Raw genomic sequence first — 20,875 nt, forward strand, 5'->3', positions numbered from 1 at the left:
TACCCACTTTGGTAAGAGTTTTTATCATGAATGGGTGTTGGATTTTGTCAGATGCTTTTTTTTGCATATATTGAGATGATCGTGTGGTTTTTGTCTTTTGTTGATGTGGTGTGTCACATTGATTTGCTTATGTTGAATCATCCTTGTGAACTTGGGATGAATCAAACTTGGTCATGGTGTAAGATATTTTTCATGTGTTGTAAGATTGGGTTTGCTAATATTTTTTTGAGAATTTTTGCATGTATATCTATATTGGCCTGTAATTTTCTTTTTTGGTGGTATCTTTCTCTGGTTTTGGTACCAGGCTGATGGTGGCCTCATAGAATGTCTTTGGGAGTGTTCCCTCCTTTTCAATCTTTTGGAAGAGTTTGAAAAGGGTCGGTAAAATTTGTTCTTTGTATGTTTGGTAGAATTCGCCTGTTAAGCCATCTGGTCCTGGACATTTGTTTGTAAGGAGTTTTTTTGTTTGTTTTCTTTTGTTTTTTGTTTGTTTTATTACAGATTCTATTGTATTTCTAGTGCTTTGTCTGTTCAAATTATCTATTCTTGATTCAATTTTGGTGGGCTGTGTGTTTCTAGAAACTTCTCCATTTCTTCTAGGTTGTCAAATTTGTTGGCATATATTGTTCATAGTACTCCCATATAATGTTTTGTATTTCTGCAGTATCAGTTGTTAAGTCTGCTTTTCATTTCTTATTTTGTTTACTTGAGTCCTCTCTCTTCTCTTCTTGGTGGCCTGGCCATAAGTTTGTCAATTTTGTTTACCCTTTCAGAGAAGCAGCTCTAGGTTTTATTGATTTTTTATACTGTTTTTTATCTCTATTTATTTACTCTCTGACCTTTAGTATTTCCTTCCTTCTGCTGAATTCAAGTTTTGTATGTTTTATTTAATTTTTTAAGTGGTAGTTTAGGTGATTTATTTGAGATTTTTCTTGTTTTTAGAGGAAGCCCTGTATCACTATGAAATTCCAAGAACTGCTTTCGCTGCATCCTATAGATTTTATATGGTTGTGTTTTATTTGTTATTTGTCTCAAGGTATTATTAAAGTTCCTCTTTGATTTCAATGTTGACCCATTGGTTTTTTAGTAGCATGTTTTTTAGTCTCCATGTAATCTTTTTTTTCCTCATTTCTTTTTCTGTGGTTGATTTCTAGTTTCATGCTGCTGTGTTCAGAAAAGATGCTTGAGACAATTTTTTTATACATCTTTACTGGAGTATAATTGCTTCACAATGCTGTGTTAGTTTCTGTTGTACAACAGAGTGAATCAGCCCTATGCATACATATATCCCCATATCCCCTCCCTCTTGAGCCTCCCTCCCACCCTCCCTATCCCACCTCTCAGTCTTCGCAAAGCACTGAGCTGATATCTCTGTGCTATGCTACTGCTTCCCACTACCTATTTTATATTTGATAGTGTATGGATGTCAATGCTACTCTCATATGGCCCCAGCGTCCCCTCCCCAACCCCATGTCCTCAAGTCCATTCTCTATGTCTGTATGTTTATTCCTGCACTGCCACTAGTTCATCAGTACCATTTTTTTTAGATTCCATATATATGCGTTAGCATACAGTATTTGTTTTTCTCTTTCTGACTTACTTCACTCTGTATGACAGTCTCTAGGTCTATCCACCTCATTACAAATAACTCAGTTTCATTCCTTTTTATATGCCATGTTATTTTACATTATAGCTTTTTTGCTTAATGGTTAATCATCTTAAATTCAGAAATTATTTTTATTCTTATAGTTTCTCAGTTCTGTGCTTTCTAGAATTTCCCTTCCATGTATGCCAGTAAAATATAAGAAATAAAGGCATATTAATATACAAGCTTTAGCGCAGATTGGTTAGAGGTTTAATCATGAGATTTATATTTAAGCAATCTTTACCAGTGTGGCTATGTGCCTAGGCAAACTCTCTTGTGTGAAGAAAGAAAAGACCAATGTAAACAGTTAGCTAAAATCACTGGCATGCATGGAAATCCATACCTCCTTCTCTATAGTGGGAAAACCTTAAAGTTTACTTCACCAAACACTTTGCCACCAAAACTGTGCTCCCAGTGTTTCTGCTATGTGATTTTTAGGACAAGAAATATTTTCACCTCAGTTCCGGGTACTGTCTTCAATGGTCCCTTTCAGGCGAGCTTTCAGATTTGGCATGATTTTCTACCAAATATAGTGGGCAAATGTTTCACATTTGGATGTGATATCATTGGTCTTCTTGGTCCAAAATAAACAAAACAAATAAAATTGTGCCCATACCAGTTTCTGAGCTCTTTCCCTCCTCGTAAGGCCAAATGTAATCATATACAATTAATGCTTTTTGAAACAGGGAAAATATAGACAGTTGTCATTGCCTTAACTATCGGTAACACACAAACTGATCCTTTTTTTTTTTTATTTTTTGGCTGCACCACACAGCTTGTGGTATCTTAGCTCCCCAACCAGGGATTGAACCTGGGCCCTCCGCAGTAAGAGCACAGAGTACTAACCACTGGACCACTAGAAAATTCCCGAACCTATTCTTATTTTAATCAGTTGTATCAGTCAAGTCTTACTTATAAACAACAGTAACTATATCTTAAACAGAAGCAAAAACAAAAATCTTAAATAAAAACAGAATAAATATAAAGATATCGGAGATGTACAGAATGGTGGTCTTGCCTGGGAGATGGACAGATGCCAGGGCTGCTCTGAAGGCTTTAGAGCTGCGTCATCAGAGCAAACATCATCACAGGAGTCAGATTTGTGGCCAGACCCCTGAGTTCCATCACTGCCACAGTCCTTGCTTCAGTAGTTCAATAGTAAAACATTAAGTCAAGTCACCTGTCCTTTCCAGGAAAAATAGAGGAAGCATTTGGCCCACTTATTTGCCCTTTGGTAAAGACTTGGGAATTCCCCTCAAAGACAGACCTTTTGATAATAATAAAAAGGTATTTAAATGCTGAATAGTAAAACCAATTCAAATATTTACTACATCAGTGTACTTTATGCTAAAGTCAGGAAAAAAACTTGTAATTTCCCTGGAGGTAAGGCTCATCTTCATCTTCTGTACGTGGAAAACCTAGGCCTTCTAACTTGAGATAATACAGATATTTCCAAAGTCCCAAATTGGGCCAGTAAATAAAGGTTTTTAACATACTTCCTCTATGACAGTGTTCTACACCCCAGCAATTCCTAAGTGGTCCTGATTCTCTTCATTCTCTAGTGATTGAAGCAAGAATGCAAAAGCATTCTCAGTGCTAAGCATTGTCCCATAACAGAAAGTTTCTAATGTCACTACCATCATGGCCACATTTTGTCCAGCTTGGCACCAAACAGTCATATGATAGAGAAGGTCATTTTACTCTTTGAACAGGACGCCATACAAATTCCCCAAACTTGTCTGTGACAATTGTACATCAGGATTTTTCTAGAGATCCTTTAGTTTTCCTTGTCCTTTTTAGCAGATAATTCCTAATTTCTAACAACCGATAGGCATGTGGAGAATGGAAGAAGATCACTAGCTCAAGCTCCCATACAACCCAAGCTTCCAAGCCTTTAAATCACCGTTGAGATACCACCTAACCCTTATTTGCAAAGTTTTCAAAAGTATTCATTCTTCTTATAGCTTAGCTTTTCTTTTTCACCCCAATAGATTAGTTCTTCACCAATCTGAATATGTCTACCTCTAATATATTCTTAAATTTTATATAATTTATGTTTTGGAGATTTGACTAGCTAGTGTAAAAAAAAAGCACATTTTCTGCTCACTTGTTGCTTTACTATTTATTATACCTATTTACTAGGTTTAGCAGATGAGGCACAGGTCAATGGACCACAGGTTTCATGTGTTAGGCTAATACCTATAAAAACAATCCCCTGATGTCAGAGACCTAACCCATTAGAAGGTTATTTTTAGCTCACATAACAGTCCATCATTGTGGGTGATCTTCCATGCAATGATTTCAGCATCCTAGCTCCTTCCAAATGTGGCTCTGCCATCCCTAGAATGTCAACATTCTCTGCTGGATCTTTAGCATTTTATGGGGAGATGGGGGAACAGTGAGGAGGATCACATGAGACGTTTTCATGGGCCAGGGTTGGAAGTGGCCAAACAGTGCTTCCATTCTCATTCTGCTAACTAGGACTAAAACTCAGCCACATAGCCACATCTAACTGTGAGGAAGGCAGTAGTCTAGTTGTATAATAACCTTTCCTGGAAAGAAGAGGAAAAGAATTTGATAAATGACTAGCCAAGCTCTGCTACAGTCATCTAGACAAACCAGCACTTTGGAGCCTTTCTATTAATGCTCCTTGAACCTTTAATCAAAACCTATTTGCGCTCTCAACAATGAGCACCTCCAGATAATTAATTTTTAAAACTACCCTTTTCAACACTGTTGTGAATTACCAAGGGCTCCTATTTGCAAGAAGATAAAGAGCCTCATGATAAATATATACTGTCTTGTCTTTGACCCTTCAGACATAGGGGTCTTGTAACAACAGATCCTCAAATCCAGCTCTGAAAGTCCTGGCTCTTTTGACAGCAGTTCAGAGCACCATTTTAGGGCATTTTCCCAAAACGTGAAACTTCAGCTATATCTAAACATGGGATGATTTATTCTATTCTATCACTACAAAGAAAGCATTTAGCTTAAAGGACACAGAGCTGCTTGTGCTCATCAGTACCTCTTTAATAACAATCACTTAAATTATTTCTTTAAGGCACTAGGCCCTTCAAGACTATGCTTAAAATTATCTGGGACGATATTCTGAGTGGCTCCAGATATTCACGTCCCACATGACCTTTAGGGAGAAGAGATCTCCCTTCCTCAATCTCTCCTTCCACTTCTCTACACTGAGTGATACCTCAATTAAATATGTTGTGATTTAATTTGGAGAAGCCTTTGGGATAATATAGATTAACTTTAGAAGTGATATGAGGGCACATGTATGTGTGTGTGTGTGTTTGTGTGGTGTGCTTGGGTGGGTAAAGATTGAGCCTTTACCTTTATTTCACAAAACAGAAGTAGACATATCATTGTTAATCAGCTATACCCCAATATAAAATAAAAATAAAAATTAAAAACAAAAACATAAGTAGAAATGATGCCCACAAGTCTTCTTCAGCACAGTGCTCACTGTATTAAGTAAACGATTTAACTACATTACAGCTGATCATTATCAACCCATTTGCCCTTGTGCATCTGCTTATTCCCACCATAGTGTCTCCATTGTGTCTTGCTCTTTCCCATACCTGAGTGCCAATTTCTTTAGAAGACTCCAGCCTCTTAGTCCTATAGCCAATATATGGATGAGTCTATGAAAGAATTACCACTTACAATGGTTTGTAATTATTTTCTTATTTTATAGCTCTACTTAATACCAAGACTGCACTTCTTTCTTTCATTTCATCCCACACCTTACCAGTTTCTTGAGAATTTCAACCTTAAGCTGATACAACCCAAAGACTGTGAGCACCAGAGTCGTTTTAATGTTTTGATGCAGCATCTTTCCCAGGCTTCCTTGAGAGGAACTAAACCTTTGGGAGGTGTCTCTTCTTTTTTTTTTTTCTTTTTTCACATTGCTATCTCCATTTTTATTGTACTATGTGACTTTCTGAAGTATTATGTTTTGGGCTCAGGATTTTTAGCAATCTTTCAGGATATTTTGTTAAATATATTTATATTACATGGCTACCCTGCCCAAAGAGCTACCTACCTAAGGTGGTCTCCCTTACCATGCTGGAGAAATACATTTGAAAGAGACATACGGATTATTGAAAATTCCTAATGGTGTCCTTACCAGTAGACATATATGTGGCCTGGAAATAAAAAGCTTAAGAGATGAAGATTGTTAATGCCTGTTATTAAATTTTCACTTGTATTTTTTAACTACAATTTACATTCATCCACTGTTTGTTGTTGTTGATCACTGAGCATGTTTTATTAATTATTATATTACATTTTTTCTCCTGGGTTTTCTTTTCCCTGTAAACAGGCTTTAGTCTTCACTAGCTCTTTAAAAGCACCATAATCAAGCCTACTTATAATGATTGTCCTTTGCCACACCTAGCCTTGTCTCTCCACCGTGCTTTCAATAGACTCTGCTGCAGTGAGTGTGCATCAGAATCACCTGGAGGCTTGTTGGAGCCCAGGCTGCAGGGCACCACCCCCGCAGTCTCTGATTGGCAGGTTTGGAGCGGGGCTGAGAATTTACATTTCCTAACAAGTTCCCAGGTGAGGCTGATACTGCTGTTCTGGGACCTCCCTTGGAGACTCAGCATGCTTCCTGCCTCACTGTTTACCAGTTTTCACAGTTAGAGCCACTTAACTCACGTGTTGATTCTGCCCCACGCCGGTAAGAAGGAATACAGGCCTTTCATTGGTTCCTTAGGACGTAACTTTACGTCGGATTTGACGTGGGTAGCAGAGCCGAGCGTTTGCTGAGTTTTCCAGCCCCCGTTCTTCATCCCTTCCCGGCTTCCTTGGTGGACGCGCTCTTTCCTCTAGGGCTACGACACTCTGACTTCTCTTGCTCAGTTCCTTCTGGAGGCTTAAGATGAGCAGGTAAGTTCACTTCCCGCATCTGGTAATCTACCTGGTTGCCTTCTGGACATTTGTGACCCTGTGCTCACCTAGGTGGTATTGGTTTGCCTGCACTACTTTCCGTTTCTTGTTGTTAAGACTTTGAAGTTGGCCTTTTCTGTGCCAGCGAGTCTAGAGTTCTGGCTCTGGTATTCCCAGGCCTGACTTGAAATAACGCAGGCTACCTTCTTCTCTGCTTTTCAAACATGGGTTATTTACTCAGCTGAACAACATTGTTGCTATTTCTATGACTACTGCCCATTGTTTCCCTCTGTTGATTTTTATATGTGTTTCCAGACCCCTCAACCCCAGGCTCCATCTCCTTCACGCTCTGAGTCTCCTTTCTGGCTTAGTCTTTTTCCTCTGTGAATGATTACGTTTCTGGTAAGATCGTGCACCCTGGCTGGAAGGTTCTAATGCCACCTACATGCATAACTTAGGTCCAAGTAAGTCAACTGTATTATTTCCTTTTTAAACCTGTGTCAAGGAGGTCTGTGGGCTTGCTAAGCAAAATGTAGTCTGAGGATCAGGCTTTCAGCATGTTAGGGGAGCTTGTCAGAAATGCGAAGCCTCAGGCCCCACCTCAGATGGACTGAGTTAGAATCCATGTTGTAACAGGAGCCCCAGGTGATTTTCATGCGCATTGTAAAGAACCAGTGTATGTTGTAGCACCCATAGGATGAACTGCTCCTACCTGAGGCTAATTGTGACTCTCAACTTTACCAATCACTACTTTTTCCAACTTCCTAATCACCCTGTTGTGATTTTACAAAACAGTGTTGGGTGAGTTTCCTGCTGACAGTGTGAACTTTGACCAACAACCCATAATTCTGCAGGAACTAAAAGTTTCTCTGTGTACATCTCACGTTTGTTTTTTGGTATATCTTTTGCACAAAGCCTTTTCAACTGTGTCAGCATACCAAAGGAATATTTCTTCATGCTTTGGGCCATGATCTGATGTCTGGATGACAGGCAGCCTGAAGTTCCAGGGTGGATGAATACCACTCAAGTTCAACAATAAATTTTAGGAGCATAATGTAATGCAGGCCCACAGTAGGTGAACATCCAAACCTCTCTCATCAGCATTTAATATGGAGAAGGTGTTGAAGGTAGATCAGCCTGAGTGAACTAACTCCACCCCAGAGCTTCTGTGGTGGGTGGGGCCAGCAGTACTGGTCTAAACAGTGACCAGTGAATGGCCTTTTTACTAGAAACCCATCCCTGAAGGAGCAGGACTCCAGCCAGTGACCGAGTCCACAAGTCAGATCCAGCCATTGCAGGGAGGGGGCTTATAAGAGATACATGGAGTGTCAGAGCTTCAGTCAAGACTGCCTACCTTCAGGATAGGGTGACAGCCCCAAAGGGAGGAAACTGCCATATTAACCTGGAGACCCAGGTGGACAGGCCCTTATTCATAAGCCGTGCCATAGAAAGAACATGGGTTCTAGAATCCAAGTGGGTTTTGTGTGACCTTGAGTAACTTTATCCTCAGATGGTCTTCCTAGGCAAATGAAAATGCATGTCCAGGGTCTCACAGAGGACTCAAATAGCAAATGCTTAATTAAGTGGTAGTAACTATTATGTTTAATAGAGGGAGTCATATTCTTATGTGAGCCTGTGTGCCTCAGGGCTGCTCCAGGTTCTTTGAATTCTAACCCGATTGGTTGAAGGGTTGGGTAGCTAGTGTAGTACCTTGTTCGGGATTGGAGCAGAAGGGAGCAGGCCTGCTCAAAGCACAAGTGCTTAGCTAAGTATATTGGAGGACTTTTTTATTTCCTCTTTTATTCTCTTCTCGTGATCTGATGGCTGTCTTTAGAGTTGTGTTTGGATTCATTTTTCTTTTTTGTGCACCTGTATATTACAGATTTTTGGTTTGTGGTTATCATGAGCTTTTGGTATAGCAGTCTATATATATATATATATATACATATATACATAAATAATGTGATTGTTTTAAGTTGCTGATCTCTTAATTTCAAATGCATTTTAAATATCCTGCATGTGTACTCTCCTCCTCTCATGATTACTGGTTTTAATATCATATTTGTGTGTGAATAATTTCCTGCCTTTATGTTTACCTTTACTAGTGAGCTTTCCCATTTTGTAATTTTCTTGTTTCTAGTTGTGGCCTTTTCTTTTTCTCCTCCCATCATCCAAGGGCCAGAGTCCAGCTGCTCCCCTGTCCCCAGAGTAGGTTCTGACTTAGTTTATGGACTCAGTTACACATTCGGCAGGATTATAGTTTTCTTGCTTCTGGTGCCTGCCCATTGATGAGTGGAGCTGGGTCTTGGCCCTCTGGTGGGCAGGGCCGTGGGTGACTATGGACCCAGGAAGTCCTTAGGCAGCCTGTCTGCTGATGTGTGGGGCTGTGTTCCCATTCTACTGCTTGTTTGGCCTGAGGTGTCCCAGCATGGGAGCTTACAGGCTGTTGGGTGGGGCCAGGTCTTGAGTGCTTATTACCCCGGCAAGATGTCTACCTTCAATAAGAGTACATGTAGATGACATTCTCTGATACCTCTGCCAGCACCACTGGTGTCCATGTCCCCAGGGTGAGATACAGCCACACCCCCACTTCCCCAGGAGACCCTCCAAGACCAGCAGGTAGGTCTGGCCCAGGCTTCTAGTCACCACTTTTTTTTTTTTTTTTCTAGTCACCACTTTTGCCCTAGGTCCCGGTGCATGTGAAACCTTGCGTTCACCTCCAAGAGTGGATGTCTCTGTTTCCCCCAGTCCTGTGGAGCTCCTTCAGTCAAGCTCTGCTGGCCTTCAAAACCAAGTACTCAGGCTTCCCTGGTGGCGCAGGGGTTGAGAGTCCACCTGCCGATGCAGGGGACACGGGTCCGTGCCCCTGTCCGGGGGATCCCACATGCCGCGGAGCGGCTGGGCCCGTGAGCCATGGCCGCTGAGCCTGCGCGTCCAGAGCCTGTGCTCTGCAACAGGAGAGGCCACAGCAGTGAGAGGCCCGCGTACCGCAAAAAACAAAAACAAAAACCAAATACTCTGGGGGCTCCTCCTCCTGATGCCAGGCATCTAGGCTGGGGAGCCTGATGTGGGGCTCAGAACTCTCACTCCTGTGGGAGAACTTCTGTGATACAATTGTTCCCTAGTTGTGGGTCACCCACCCAGGTGGTATGGGGTTTCATTGTATCACGAGTACACCACCCCCATCATCTTGTTGTGGTTTCCTCTTTCTGTCTTTGGACATACTTTTTTTGGCAGGTTCCAGTCTTTTGTACTGATGGTTGTTCAACAGTTAGTTGTGATTTTGATGTGCTTGTGAGAGGAGATGAGCTCAAGGTCCTACTGTTCCACCATTTGTCCCTCTCAGTGGGAGGTTTCTCTTCTAGACTAATCTTTGTGCATGTGCTCACTTTCCCTAAAATGATAAGAAATTAAAGGGTGATCTATAGTGCCTCTATTCAGATTTTTTTTAACAGCTAAACATTTGAAATCCCAAAGCCTTTTCTTCCCTGAGTTTCTTGAGATGAACAAATAGAACTTTCATGTGCTGTGGTGAATCATGGTGGCACTAGCACTCAGAGTCTTGGTGGTATCTTTTTGGCTACATTAATTACTCATAATGTCTCTTCTCGGGGCTTGGATAGAATTCCTTTTTTTCTTTTCTCCTTTTTCATGTGTAACAGTTTCAGTAACTTAAAAAAAGATGAAGATCTTTATTCTTGTACTTAGCCTTTTTTGCTAAATTATTCTACTTTGGGTAGATCTAGTATTTAAACATCTTCTAATGTTGCTCATTTATCTGTTCTCTCTAAAAAAGCCATTTATATTAAAACAGAAGAGAACAACTTTTCCTCTCTTTAACACATGACATTAACTTGATGAGATCATATCTTTTAGTTACAATATTCACAGATGTGAGCAAAAAATACGTTAAAAATATAATCTCCATTAGTGAAGCAGAGTTTGCCTTAATTTAACAAACATGTATTGAGCCCCACCTCTGAAGTACACAGAGTTCTTAGTGCTGGAATATGTTAGCGAACAATAGAAGCAACAATCCCTGTCTTTATAGAGCTTTTATTCTTATGTGGTGAGACAAACAGCAAACACAATAGATAAGTACATTTTGCTGCATGTGAATTGAACAAACTATTTCCCCACCTTCAGACTCCCTTGACTAACTTTTTTCTTCCTAAAGCACTTTTGCTTTCCAGATCTGCTGCTGTCTGGGGCCAACCACTCACTCCTCCTGGAATTTCTGGACTCTCTGTTTTAAGGGCTACCACTACCACAGCTGAAGCTGCTTGCCCAGTGTTTGCAGCTCCTCTCACCCCTTAAGGACTTTAATAAAATATGTCACGTCCCATGTGGCCACCAAAAAAGGCAAATAATTTAACATTAGCTCAACTTCATACACTTATTCAACAAATGCTTTTTTGAACACAAAAGGCTGGTCAGATACTGTTGTATGTCCATAGGATACATCAATAAAATCTTGGAGTTAACAATCTAGGAGGAGTCAGAGAACCAATGATAAAGTATTTTAGAAGGTGGTAACTACAATAGTAAAGAAAAAAAAATGTAAAACAAGATAAGGGGTGGATTTGGAGAGCCGGGAGTAGAGTGAAAGCAGTTTTAAAGAAGGGAGTCAGGGGCTCCCCTGGTGGCACAGTGGTTAAGAGTCCATCTGCCGATGCAGGGGACACGGGTTCGTGCTCCTGTCCGGGAAGATCCCACATGCCGCGGAGCGGCTGTTGCCCCGTGAGCCATGGCTGCTGAGCCTGCGTATCCGGAGCCTGTGCTCCGCAACGGGAGAGGCCACAGCAGGGAGAGGCCCGCGTACCTCAAGAAAAAAAAAAAAAAAGAAGGGAGTCAGGATAGGCTTTAATGAGGAGGGGGCAGTTGAGAAAAGACTTTGAGGAGGGTTGGACATCAGAGTCAGTGAGGGAGCAGCAGATAGAATGGAGGCAAAGAGGTGATTAGAATCAGCTCATGTAGGATAGCCAAAGAATGTTTGGCTTTTAGTTTGAGTGAAATGGGAATTGTTGCAAGATTTCGAGCAGAAGAGTGATGTGGTGTGAAAAAAATGTGTGTGTGTGTGTACACACAATTGGTACAAAAGTCTGCTGGATAAATAACTCATATCTCCCTGAGCTAGGACCTCAGCCCTTCTCCTTTGATCTTGGATTCTAAGTGTTAGAGGTATGACAGGCAAGAATTCACATCTGCAAGTTGCTCCACTATCTGTCCTGGCCACTGCTCTTGCTAGTTGTCTGATTTCTACTGCTTACAATCTCACATTAATGCTCCATCTATCAGACAACTGGGCTGTTCTGTTCTTCTTGGTTCAGAAGCAAGGACATGCCTTCATGGCTGACATTATTGAAACATCTACTTATGCAGGCCTGCCATTTAAATTAAACACACACACACACACACACACACACACACACACACAAAACCAAATAAGCTAAGTGGCAGATATTACACTTGAGCTGCCCATGTAGTGGTGTTGGATTACCCTTGATACAAAATATTTCTCTGGCCAGCTCAGGACATAGTATCACTTTTGTAAGCCTGGTCTTTGGGAAGTGAGTCCTCATTATAGTTGTGTGGCTCTATGGTGACAAAGATCTTTTGGTTTTATCATACAGCTCTCTCTGTCCAAAGGTGTGTGGGCAGTGCCACAGAGCTATGTTTGTGTGGTTCAACTACAGGCTCGCCCTCTCTCTACAACCAGGCCTTCTGAACTGAAGATCCTGCATCTTTGCTTACCTTTCCTGACCACCTTCCAACTTCTAGTCATCTTTTCCTCTTAATGTCTTCACTTTTTTCTAAAAGCTGGAATCCATCAAAATTCCCAGAACATCAACTTACAAGAAGTCTGAGTACAGATGGAATGCATGTAGTGTGACTATGGATGAATAGACATAGAATGTAGCTATTTAACATAACAACTGGCTCACTTAGATAAATCCAATCATTAACTTGTTATATTAAGGAGGCACTGTTCATAATAGGAATGAATTGCCTTAAAATATAATGAACTCTTAATCACCTGCTGTGCTAAAGTAGATATAATGTGACCATAGCTAGGAATGCTGTGGAAGAAACCTCTGAATTTGTTTGGAATGACTGCTACCAAACAGAAGGGTGCATTACTCTTTACGTTCAAGGGAAAGAATTGGTTAAAGTCTGTAGCTCTTAGGATCCAGGAGGTCTGAATTTTGGGGGTCAGTGTATGCCAAAGGCCAAAGCAGAACAAACATTAAGGGAGTAAGGGGTCATTCTGACTTGTCCGGTTCCCACTTGGAAACTAAGGGCCGAACAAGATGATAGCAGGGCCAGGTCTCAGGAAGTCAGAACCTGAAAGATCAAACATTTAAGCAGCTGTTCAGCAATAGTAACAAGAAGAAAGTAATCTAAAGGGGAAATTAATCATGGCACCAGGGTCACGGGGACTACCACATCAGGACAACACTGTGCCCCAATAACAACTTCTCCTTTACTCTGTCTTTTAGGAAAGAAGTTTTCTCAGGGCATGACTGTCTCAGGGTATATGAGTAAGAACAGAAATAGATGAATGCATAAGTGGGACTGGTTAGGGTATAGGGATGGTGGAACTGACTCTCAGTTCTGGGCTTTTCACGTATTATTACCCCCTCCCCGCCCCCTCCATCACACACACACACACACACACACACATTCTACATTACTGTTAAAGAAAACTACGTACCTATTTTAGTCATGAGAGCTCTTGGATGGTAAAGTATTTTGGGTACCTTCTCAAATTGTGTATATATATGTATATATATATATACATACACATATATATACACACACATATATATATATATATATTTTTTGGTGCGGTATGCGGGCCTCTCACTGTTGTGGCCTCTCCCGTTGCGGAGCACAGGCTCTGGATGTGCAGGCTCAGCGGCATGGCTCATGGGCCCAGCCGCTCCGCGGCACGTGGGATCTTCCCAGAGCAGGGCAAGAACCCGTGTCCCCTACATCGGCAGGTGGACTCTCAAGCACTGTGCCACCAGGGAAGCCCTCAAATTGAATATTTTGACCTTGATTATTTTGATAGCTCTGTGGAGCTGCATTGGTATTGACATCAACTATTTAAGTATTAATGTGCATATGTCCAAATCATTAAAACATTCGAACATGTACTACAAGTTACAAATCATCCTTAAAACATTTTAAGAAGTTATCCTGAGCTTAATGCAGTGCAGATTCACACAGTGCACTGTGGTAATCCTGAACCCCGACTGAAAGCCATTAGAATCAAGAGTAGATTTGAAATTTTGCATTTGTTTATAGGGTAACTATTATCTTAACTTCTTTTCATGATGAAAGGAGGATTCGTAAACTTATCTGCAGGAAACAGGCTGCGCATTTCAAAATTCCTTCTCACATCCTACACTAAAATTATCTACAGCCAAGACGCAGTTATGCAGAACACAGACGAAGTTTTGCTCCGTATTACATATGCACTCATTTAAGCATGTTCTGCAGGAGAACACTGGAAGGTAAAACTATTATCTTTCCTCCTGTGAACATCAAAATGTTATTTTGTCATTTAACTTGGTAGAATAATGTAGATGAAGAGATTGCGATGAAGAGATTGCTCTTAAAAATTTTAACCTATTTTTTTGACGCGCTATGAATCTCTAGCAGGAGTCTCTTTAAAAGTGGACTCAAGGTCAAAACACATGGGATGGGGAAATAAAGAGGCGTGAGGAGAAAGAGGCACAATCAATTTTAATATCTAATGGGACAAACTCAGTTAAATTATAAATAAAGAAACCCTGTAGCTTCAGTTTTGAAAAAACATTGAGTAGGTTCTATACAAAATATATAAAACACTGAAGAGGTGGAAGTGAAAATCAAATATTTGTTCTTTATGGGGCAAGGAAGTAGCTCTTATCTTCGTTATTTCCCTCCCAGTGACTCCAGGTTAGACTATTCAAGTAAAGCCTTGATTGATTTGTTTAATAATCTCCAAAATATATAGACAGCTCATGCAGCTCAATATCACAAAAACAACCCAATCCAAAAATGGGCAGAAGACCTAAGTAGACATTTCTCCAAAGAAGACATACAGATGGCCAAGAGGCGCATGAAAAGATGCTCAACATCACGAATTATTAGAGAAATGCAAATCAAAACCACAATGAGGTATCACCTCACACCAGTTAGAATGAGCATCATCAGAATATCTACAAACAACAAATGCTGGAGAGGGTGTGGAGAAAAGGGAACCCTCTTGCACTGTTGGTGGGAATGTAAATTGATACAGCCACTATGGAGAACAGTATGGAGATTGCTTAAAAAGCTAAAAGTAGAATTACCATATGACCCAGCCATCCCCCTACTGGGCATATACCCTGAGAAAACCATAATTCAAAAAGACTGGCCTATTTTTACAGAGATTGTTTTCTCTTTATGTGCTGCTTTGGTGAATCCATCTGTAATCAGGGTTTAAGCTGCTACCAAAATACTAATGAATCTCAAACCTTTAACTATATCCAAGGGTCATCTTGAGATGTCTGCTTAATATTTCTAATAGGTTATCTCAAAGTCACTTCACATTTAAGAAGTCCACAATGAAACATCAATTATTCTTTCCTTTTTGATTTTCCTCCTGTTTTTCTGCCTTAAGTGTTGGTTTCATCAGACAATGATTCATGAAACGACAGGAGACATCGTGGTGTCTTAAATAGTTCTCAACTGACCATCACATTTAGTTACTATCAAATCCATCCTCTTTTATCAGTCTTCATTACCCTTAGTTCAGACCTTTTTATTCTCACCTGGATTGCTTCCACACCCTCCTCACTGGACTGGATCTTCTGTTCATCTCAAATTCATCTTGAACACCTATGCCACCATATTGGAAGTAATCACAATGCAAACGAAATCATCCTTCTTCTGTAAATATTTTTAAAACTCCAGATTAATTTTAAGTATAAAATAAAATTCAAGGTTCTTAACAAAGTATATAAAACTCTGACACTTTTCTAGTACAATTTTCTCCAATTGCTGTCTTTTAAATAATATGCTCCAGCAATGTGAAACTACGTAAGTTACCGAACCGAACTTCGTTGGCTCGCTTGCATGCCTTGTAGGCAATCAACTGACACCAGGTTGTGGTACAGCACTTATTTCAGGGTGCCAAGCAAGGAGAACAAGTAGCTCATGCTCAAAACACCCAAACTCCCCAATGGCTTTCAGGGAAGATGTTTTAAAGAGGGAGGGGGCTGCAGGGTGCGTGATCACTTCATGCACAGTTCTCAGAATGGTTGGCATCAAGGTGAAGTTTCAAGCAACATCAACCTTCTGGTTTCAACCAGTCTAGGGTCTGTGTGCTTGAAGTCAGCAGTTTTCATCTGGTGGGGGTCGGCTTCCTATAAAAGCAACTTAGGAATGTGTGTCAGGCCTTTATATCTTTCAGGAAACTGCGAGTTAGGTGATTCTGCCATGTGGCAGATACATAGTCTAAATTGTGACCACCTCCGCAGCCCAACAGCTATTCTTTGTTCCTACATCTTCACATGCCCTAAACATTAACTCTTGAGTCGGCCTTTTGAGAATGAGGGGAGGCCTGGGAGGCTAAAGGGAAAAGCTTTTACTTCAAAAGACAAGGACACAGGCTTGCACACGATTTCACACACCACTCTTCAAGTACAATGTGCTGTGTCATACCTCCGTGCCCTTAAACATGACACGGCCCTGCCTGTAGTACAGTCATCCTTTCTTCTTAACCTGGCTTCATCCTATTTGTCTTTTAAATTTCCGTCCAGGTGTCACATTATGTGAATCTTTTACTTAACCCAGCTCCACCCCATCATCATCTTCACTCAGATTGAATCAAGTGTACTTCCAAGGTTCTCCAAGTGCAACTTGGGAATATCAGATACTTACTATGTTATGTAGTAACATCCTCACCTCTCCTCATCTCTCTCTCTCCCTGACAAGAATGCCCACTCCTAGAAAACAAGGCTTAATGAAATTTTGTTTATTTTTGTGTACCTAGTTCACTGGTATAGTTAACTGAACTAAATTGTACTGCATAATATTGGAGAAATCAAGGGGTGGGAAGAAAAATTCTTGGTGTGACCTAGTGTGACTGACTCCCAAATATTTTGAGAGGCATCATTTTGTAAACATTGAGATCGACCACGTATTCAGACAGACCTTGGTTTGAGTCCTAGTTCTACCACTTGCTCTGTGAAGAGGGAGAAATTACATTGTAGCTCCAAGACTTCAGTCTTCTCATCCTTAACTAGACATAATAATAGTAATAATAATAACACTTATACTTGTAGGCAGAGGTGAGCCCAGGTCTTCTGAGACTTAAGCTTATAGAAATGTGGAGGCCTCTTTTAAGAAAAAGAATACAAAACTATAAATTAAGAATTAAATACAAAATATGTGTATTTATAATGAGAACTCATCAAATTATAAATTTTGAAAATCTGATAAATATTTAATCACAACACCTCAGAAAGATAATACAGTTAAAAAAATTAACTGCCTCACTTACCTCTAGTATTCCTCCTTCAGTGTTTAGATTCATATATTTTTTATTATTTTTTTAACTTATTTATCCCCTACTCCTAATTTTATTTTTACTATTTCATAGCATAATCAAGATTTTGTGATATTTTATATGGAAAATTGGCAATTCAGTTTTCTGAAATGGTTTATCAATTTTTTTTATTATCAATGAATTTTTTTTTAATTCATAATTTTCTCTTGGTAATATTCAAATTATTGGTATTGTCAAATGCAGGAAGAATTATCAAGTGTTTATATGGTCTATAAGATTTGGAATAATTTTCCACAAACCACCATCCAGCTTTTCACACTTCCTCTTGGCTACCTCCTAAGCCCAGTGTCTGTGCTATAGTCTTCCTGTCACGATGCTGCATAAATTGGTACAGCAGGCAGGAAGAGTAAATCTGAAAACCATTTCTACTTCAGAATAGTTAACTAACAACTTATCTGCATAAGGAAGTCCCTGCAAACTAAATGTATCCCCAACTCAGCTTACCGTTATCTGGGTCACTAGGATGTCCAGTTCACTCTGTTGCCACCAGATACACAGGTTTGCTTTGATGGATGAAAATTCATGTTAGAAAAAAAGAATAATCTTATCAGATGGCAATTAAAATATCTTTTTTTTAATTTTAGATTTATTTTTTATGGAGGTAACATATACAATGGAATACTACTCAGCCATAAAAAAGATGAAAACTGCCATTTGTGACAACATGGATAGACCTTGAGGGTATTATGCTAAGTGAAACAAGTCATACAGCGAAAGTACAAATACCGTATAATTTCAGTCATAAAATATCTTTTGCAAACTTTAACAAAATGAGTAACTATATAACACAGTGTTAGGGCCCCTTCTCAGGCTTTGGAAAGAACCCGTGTAAGTTAAGAGGCTCAGAAAGTCAGAACTACAGTGAGGGTTTCTGCTGGTCGGATCAAATTTAGGTAGTAAAAACAAAACACTAGGTAACATTTGGCCTGTTGTGCATATCAAACTTCATTGTATATAAATTATTTGAAAAGAAGAGGTAGTTCTATTCTTTTGTTTATTGAAGTATAGTTGATTTTACAATGTCATATTTCTGCTGTACTGCAAAGTGATTTAGTTATATATATACATTCGTTTCTTTTAATATTCCATTATGGTTTATCACAGGATACTGAATATAGTTCCTTGTGCTATACAGTAGGGCCTTGTGGCTTATTCTTTCTATATATAATAACTTACATCTGCTAACACCAACCTTCCACTCCATCCTACCCTAACCCCCTCCCCCTTGGCAACCACCAGTCTGTTCTCTGTGTCCATAAGTCTGTTTCTGTTTTGTAGACAGGTTCATTTGTGCCATACTTTAGATTCTACATATAAGTGGTATCATATGGTATTTGTCTTTCTCTTTCTGACTTACTTCACATAGTATGATACTCTCTAGGTGCATCAGTGTTGTTGCCAGTGGCATTATTTCATTCTTTTTTATGGCTGAGTAGTATTCCATTGTATATATGTACAACATCTTTTTGGTTTTTTTTTGCTGCTTCAGTTGCTGTGCATTGGCTTCCTTTAGCTGCAGCGAGTGGGGACTACTCTTCGTTGTGGTGCACAGGCTTCTCATTGCAGTGGCTTCTCCTGTTGCGGAGCATGGGCTCTAAGTGCACGGGCTTCAGTAGTTGTGGCTTGCGGGCTCCAGAATGCAGGCTCAGCAGTTTTGATGCATGGGCTTAGTTGCTCCACGGCATGAGGGATCCTCCAGGACCAGGGATCGAACCCTTGTCCCCTGCATTGGCAGGCAGATTCCCAACCACTGCACCACCAGGGAAGCCCAAAACATCTTCTTTATCCATTGACCTGTTGATAGACATTTAGGTTGCTTCCATATCTTGGCTATTGTGAATAGTGCTGCTAGGAACATACAGGTGCGTGTATCTTTTTCAGTTATAGTTTTGTCTGGATGTATGCCCAAGAGTGGGATTGCTAGATAATATGGTAATTCTATTTTTAGTTTTCTGAGGAATCTCCATACTGTTTTCCACAGTGGCTGAACTAGATTACATTCCCCCTAATACTGCAGGAGGGTTCTCTTTTATCCACACCCTCACCAACATTTATTGTTTCTAGACTTTTTGATGATGGCCGTTCCTACCAGTGTAAGGTGGTCCCTTGTAGTTTTGATTTGCATTTCTCTAATAATTAGACATATTGAGCATCTTTTCATGTACCTATTGGCCATCTGTATGTCTTCTTTGGAGAAATATATATTTAGGTCTTCTGCCCATTTTTTGATCAGGTTATTTGTTTCTCTGTTGTTGTTGAGTTGTATGACCTGTTTGTATATTTTGGAAATTAAGTCCTTCTTGGTTGCATCATTTGCAAATATTTTCTCCCATTCTGTAGGTTGTCTTTTTGTTTTCTTTGCTGTGCAAAATCTTGTAAGTTTGATTAGGTCCCATTTCTTTATTTCTGTTTTTATTTCTATTGCTTTGGGAGGATGACCTAAGAAAACATTGCTATGATTTATGTCAGAGAATGTTTTGTCTATGCTCTCTTCTACAAGTTTTATGGTGTCATGTCTTATGTTTAAGTCTTTAAAACATTTTGAGCTTTTGTGTATGGTGAGAGGGTGTGTTCTAGTTTCAATGATTTACATGCAGCTATCCACCTTTCTCAACACCCCTTGCTGAGGAGACTGTCTTTTTCCCATTGTATATTCTTGCATCCTTTGTTGAAGATTAATTGACCATAGGTGTGTGGGTTGATTTCTGGACTCTCTATTCTCTTCCACTGATCCATGTGTCTGTGTTTGTGCCAGTACCATGGTGGCTTGATTATTGTAGCTTTGTAGTATTGTCTGAAGTCTGGGAGGGTTATGTCTCCTGCTTTGTTCTTTTTTCCTCAGGATTTCTGTGGCAACTCTGGGTCTTTTATGGATCCATATATATTTTAGGATTATTTGTTCTAGTTCTGTGAAAAATATCATAGGAAATTTGATAGGGATCACATTAAACCTGTAGATTGGTTTGGATAGTATGGCCATTTTAACAATCCAATCCAAGAACATGGGATACCTTTCCATTTCTTTGAATCACCTTCAATTTACGTTAATAATGTTTTATAGTTCTCCGTGTATAAGTCTTTCATTTCCTTGGTCAGGTTTATTCCTAAGTATTTTATTTTGGGAGGTGAGATTTTAAAAGGTATTTTTTTTTACTTTCTATTTCTAATATTTCATTGTTAGTGTAAAGAAATGCAACCAAATTCTGTATTTTAATCTTCTATCCTGCTACCTTGCTGAATTTGTTTATCAATTCTAGTCGTTTTTGTGTGGAGTCTTCAGGGTTTTCTGTATATAGTATCATGGCATCTGCATAATGACAGTTTTACCTCTTCCCTTCCAATTTGGATACCTCTTATTTCTTTTTCCTGTCTGACTGCTGTGGCTAGGACTTCCAATACTATGTTGAATAGAAGAGGTGAGAGTGGCCATTCTTTCTTGTTCCAGATTTTAGTGGGAAGGCTTTCAGCTTTTCACTATTATTACATTGGCTGTGTGTTTGTCATAAATATAGCTTTTATTATGTTGAGATATTTTTCCTCTATACCCACTTTGGTAAGAATTTTTATCATGAATAGTGTTGGATTTTGTCAAATGCTTTTTTTGCATATATTGAGATGATCGTGTGGTTTTTGTCTTTCCTTGATATGGTGTGTCACATTGATTTGCTTATGTTGAATCATCCTTGTGAACTTGGGATGAATCAAACTTGGTCGTGGTGTAA

The sequence above is a fragment of the Mesoplodon bidens genome (genome assembly GCF_964165515.1).
Source record: "Mesoplodon bidens genome assembly, chromosome: 2".
NCBI classification, from domain to species: Eukaryota; Metazoa; Chordata; class Mammalia; order Artiodactyla; family Ziphiidae; genus Mesoplodon; species Mesoplodon bidens.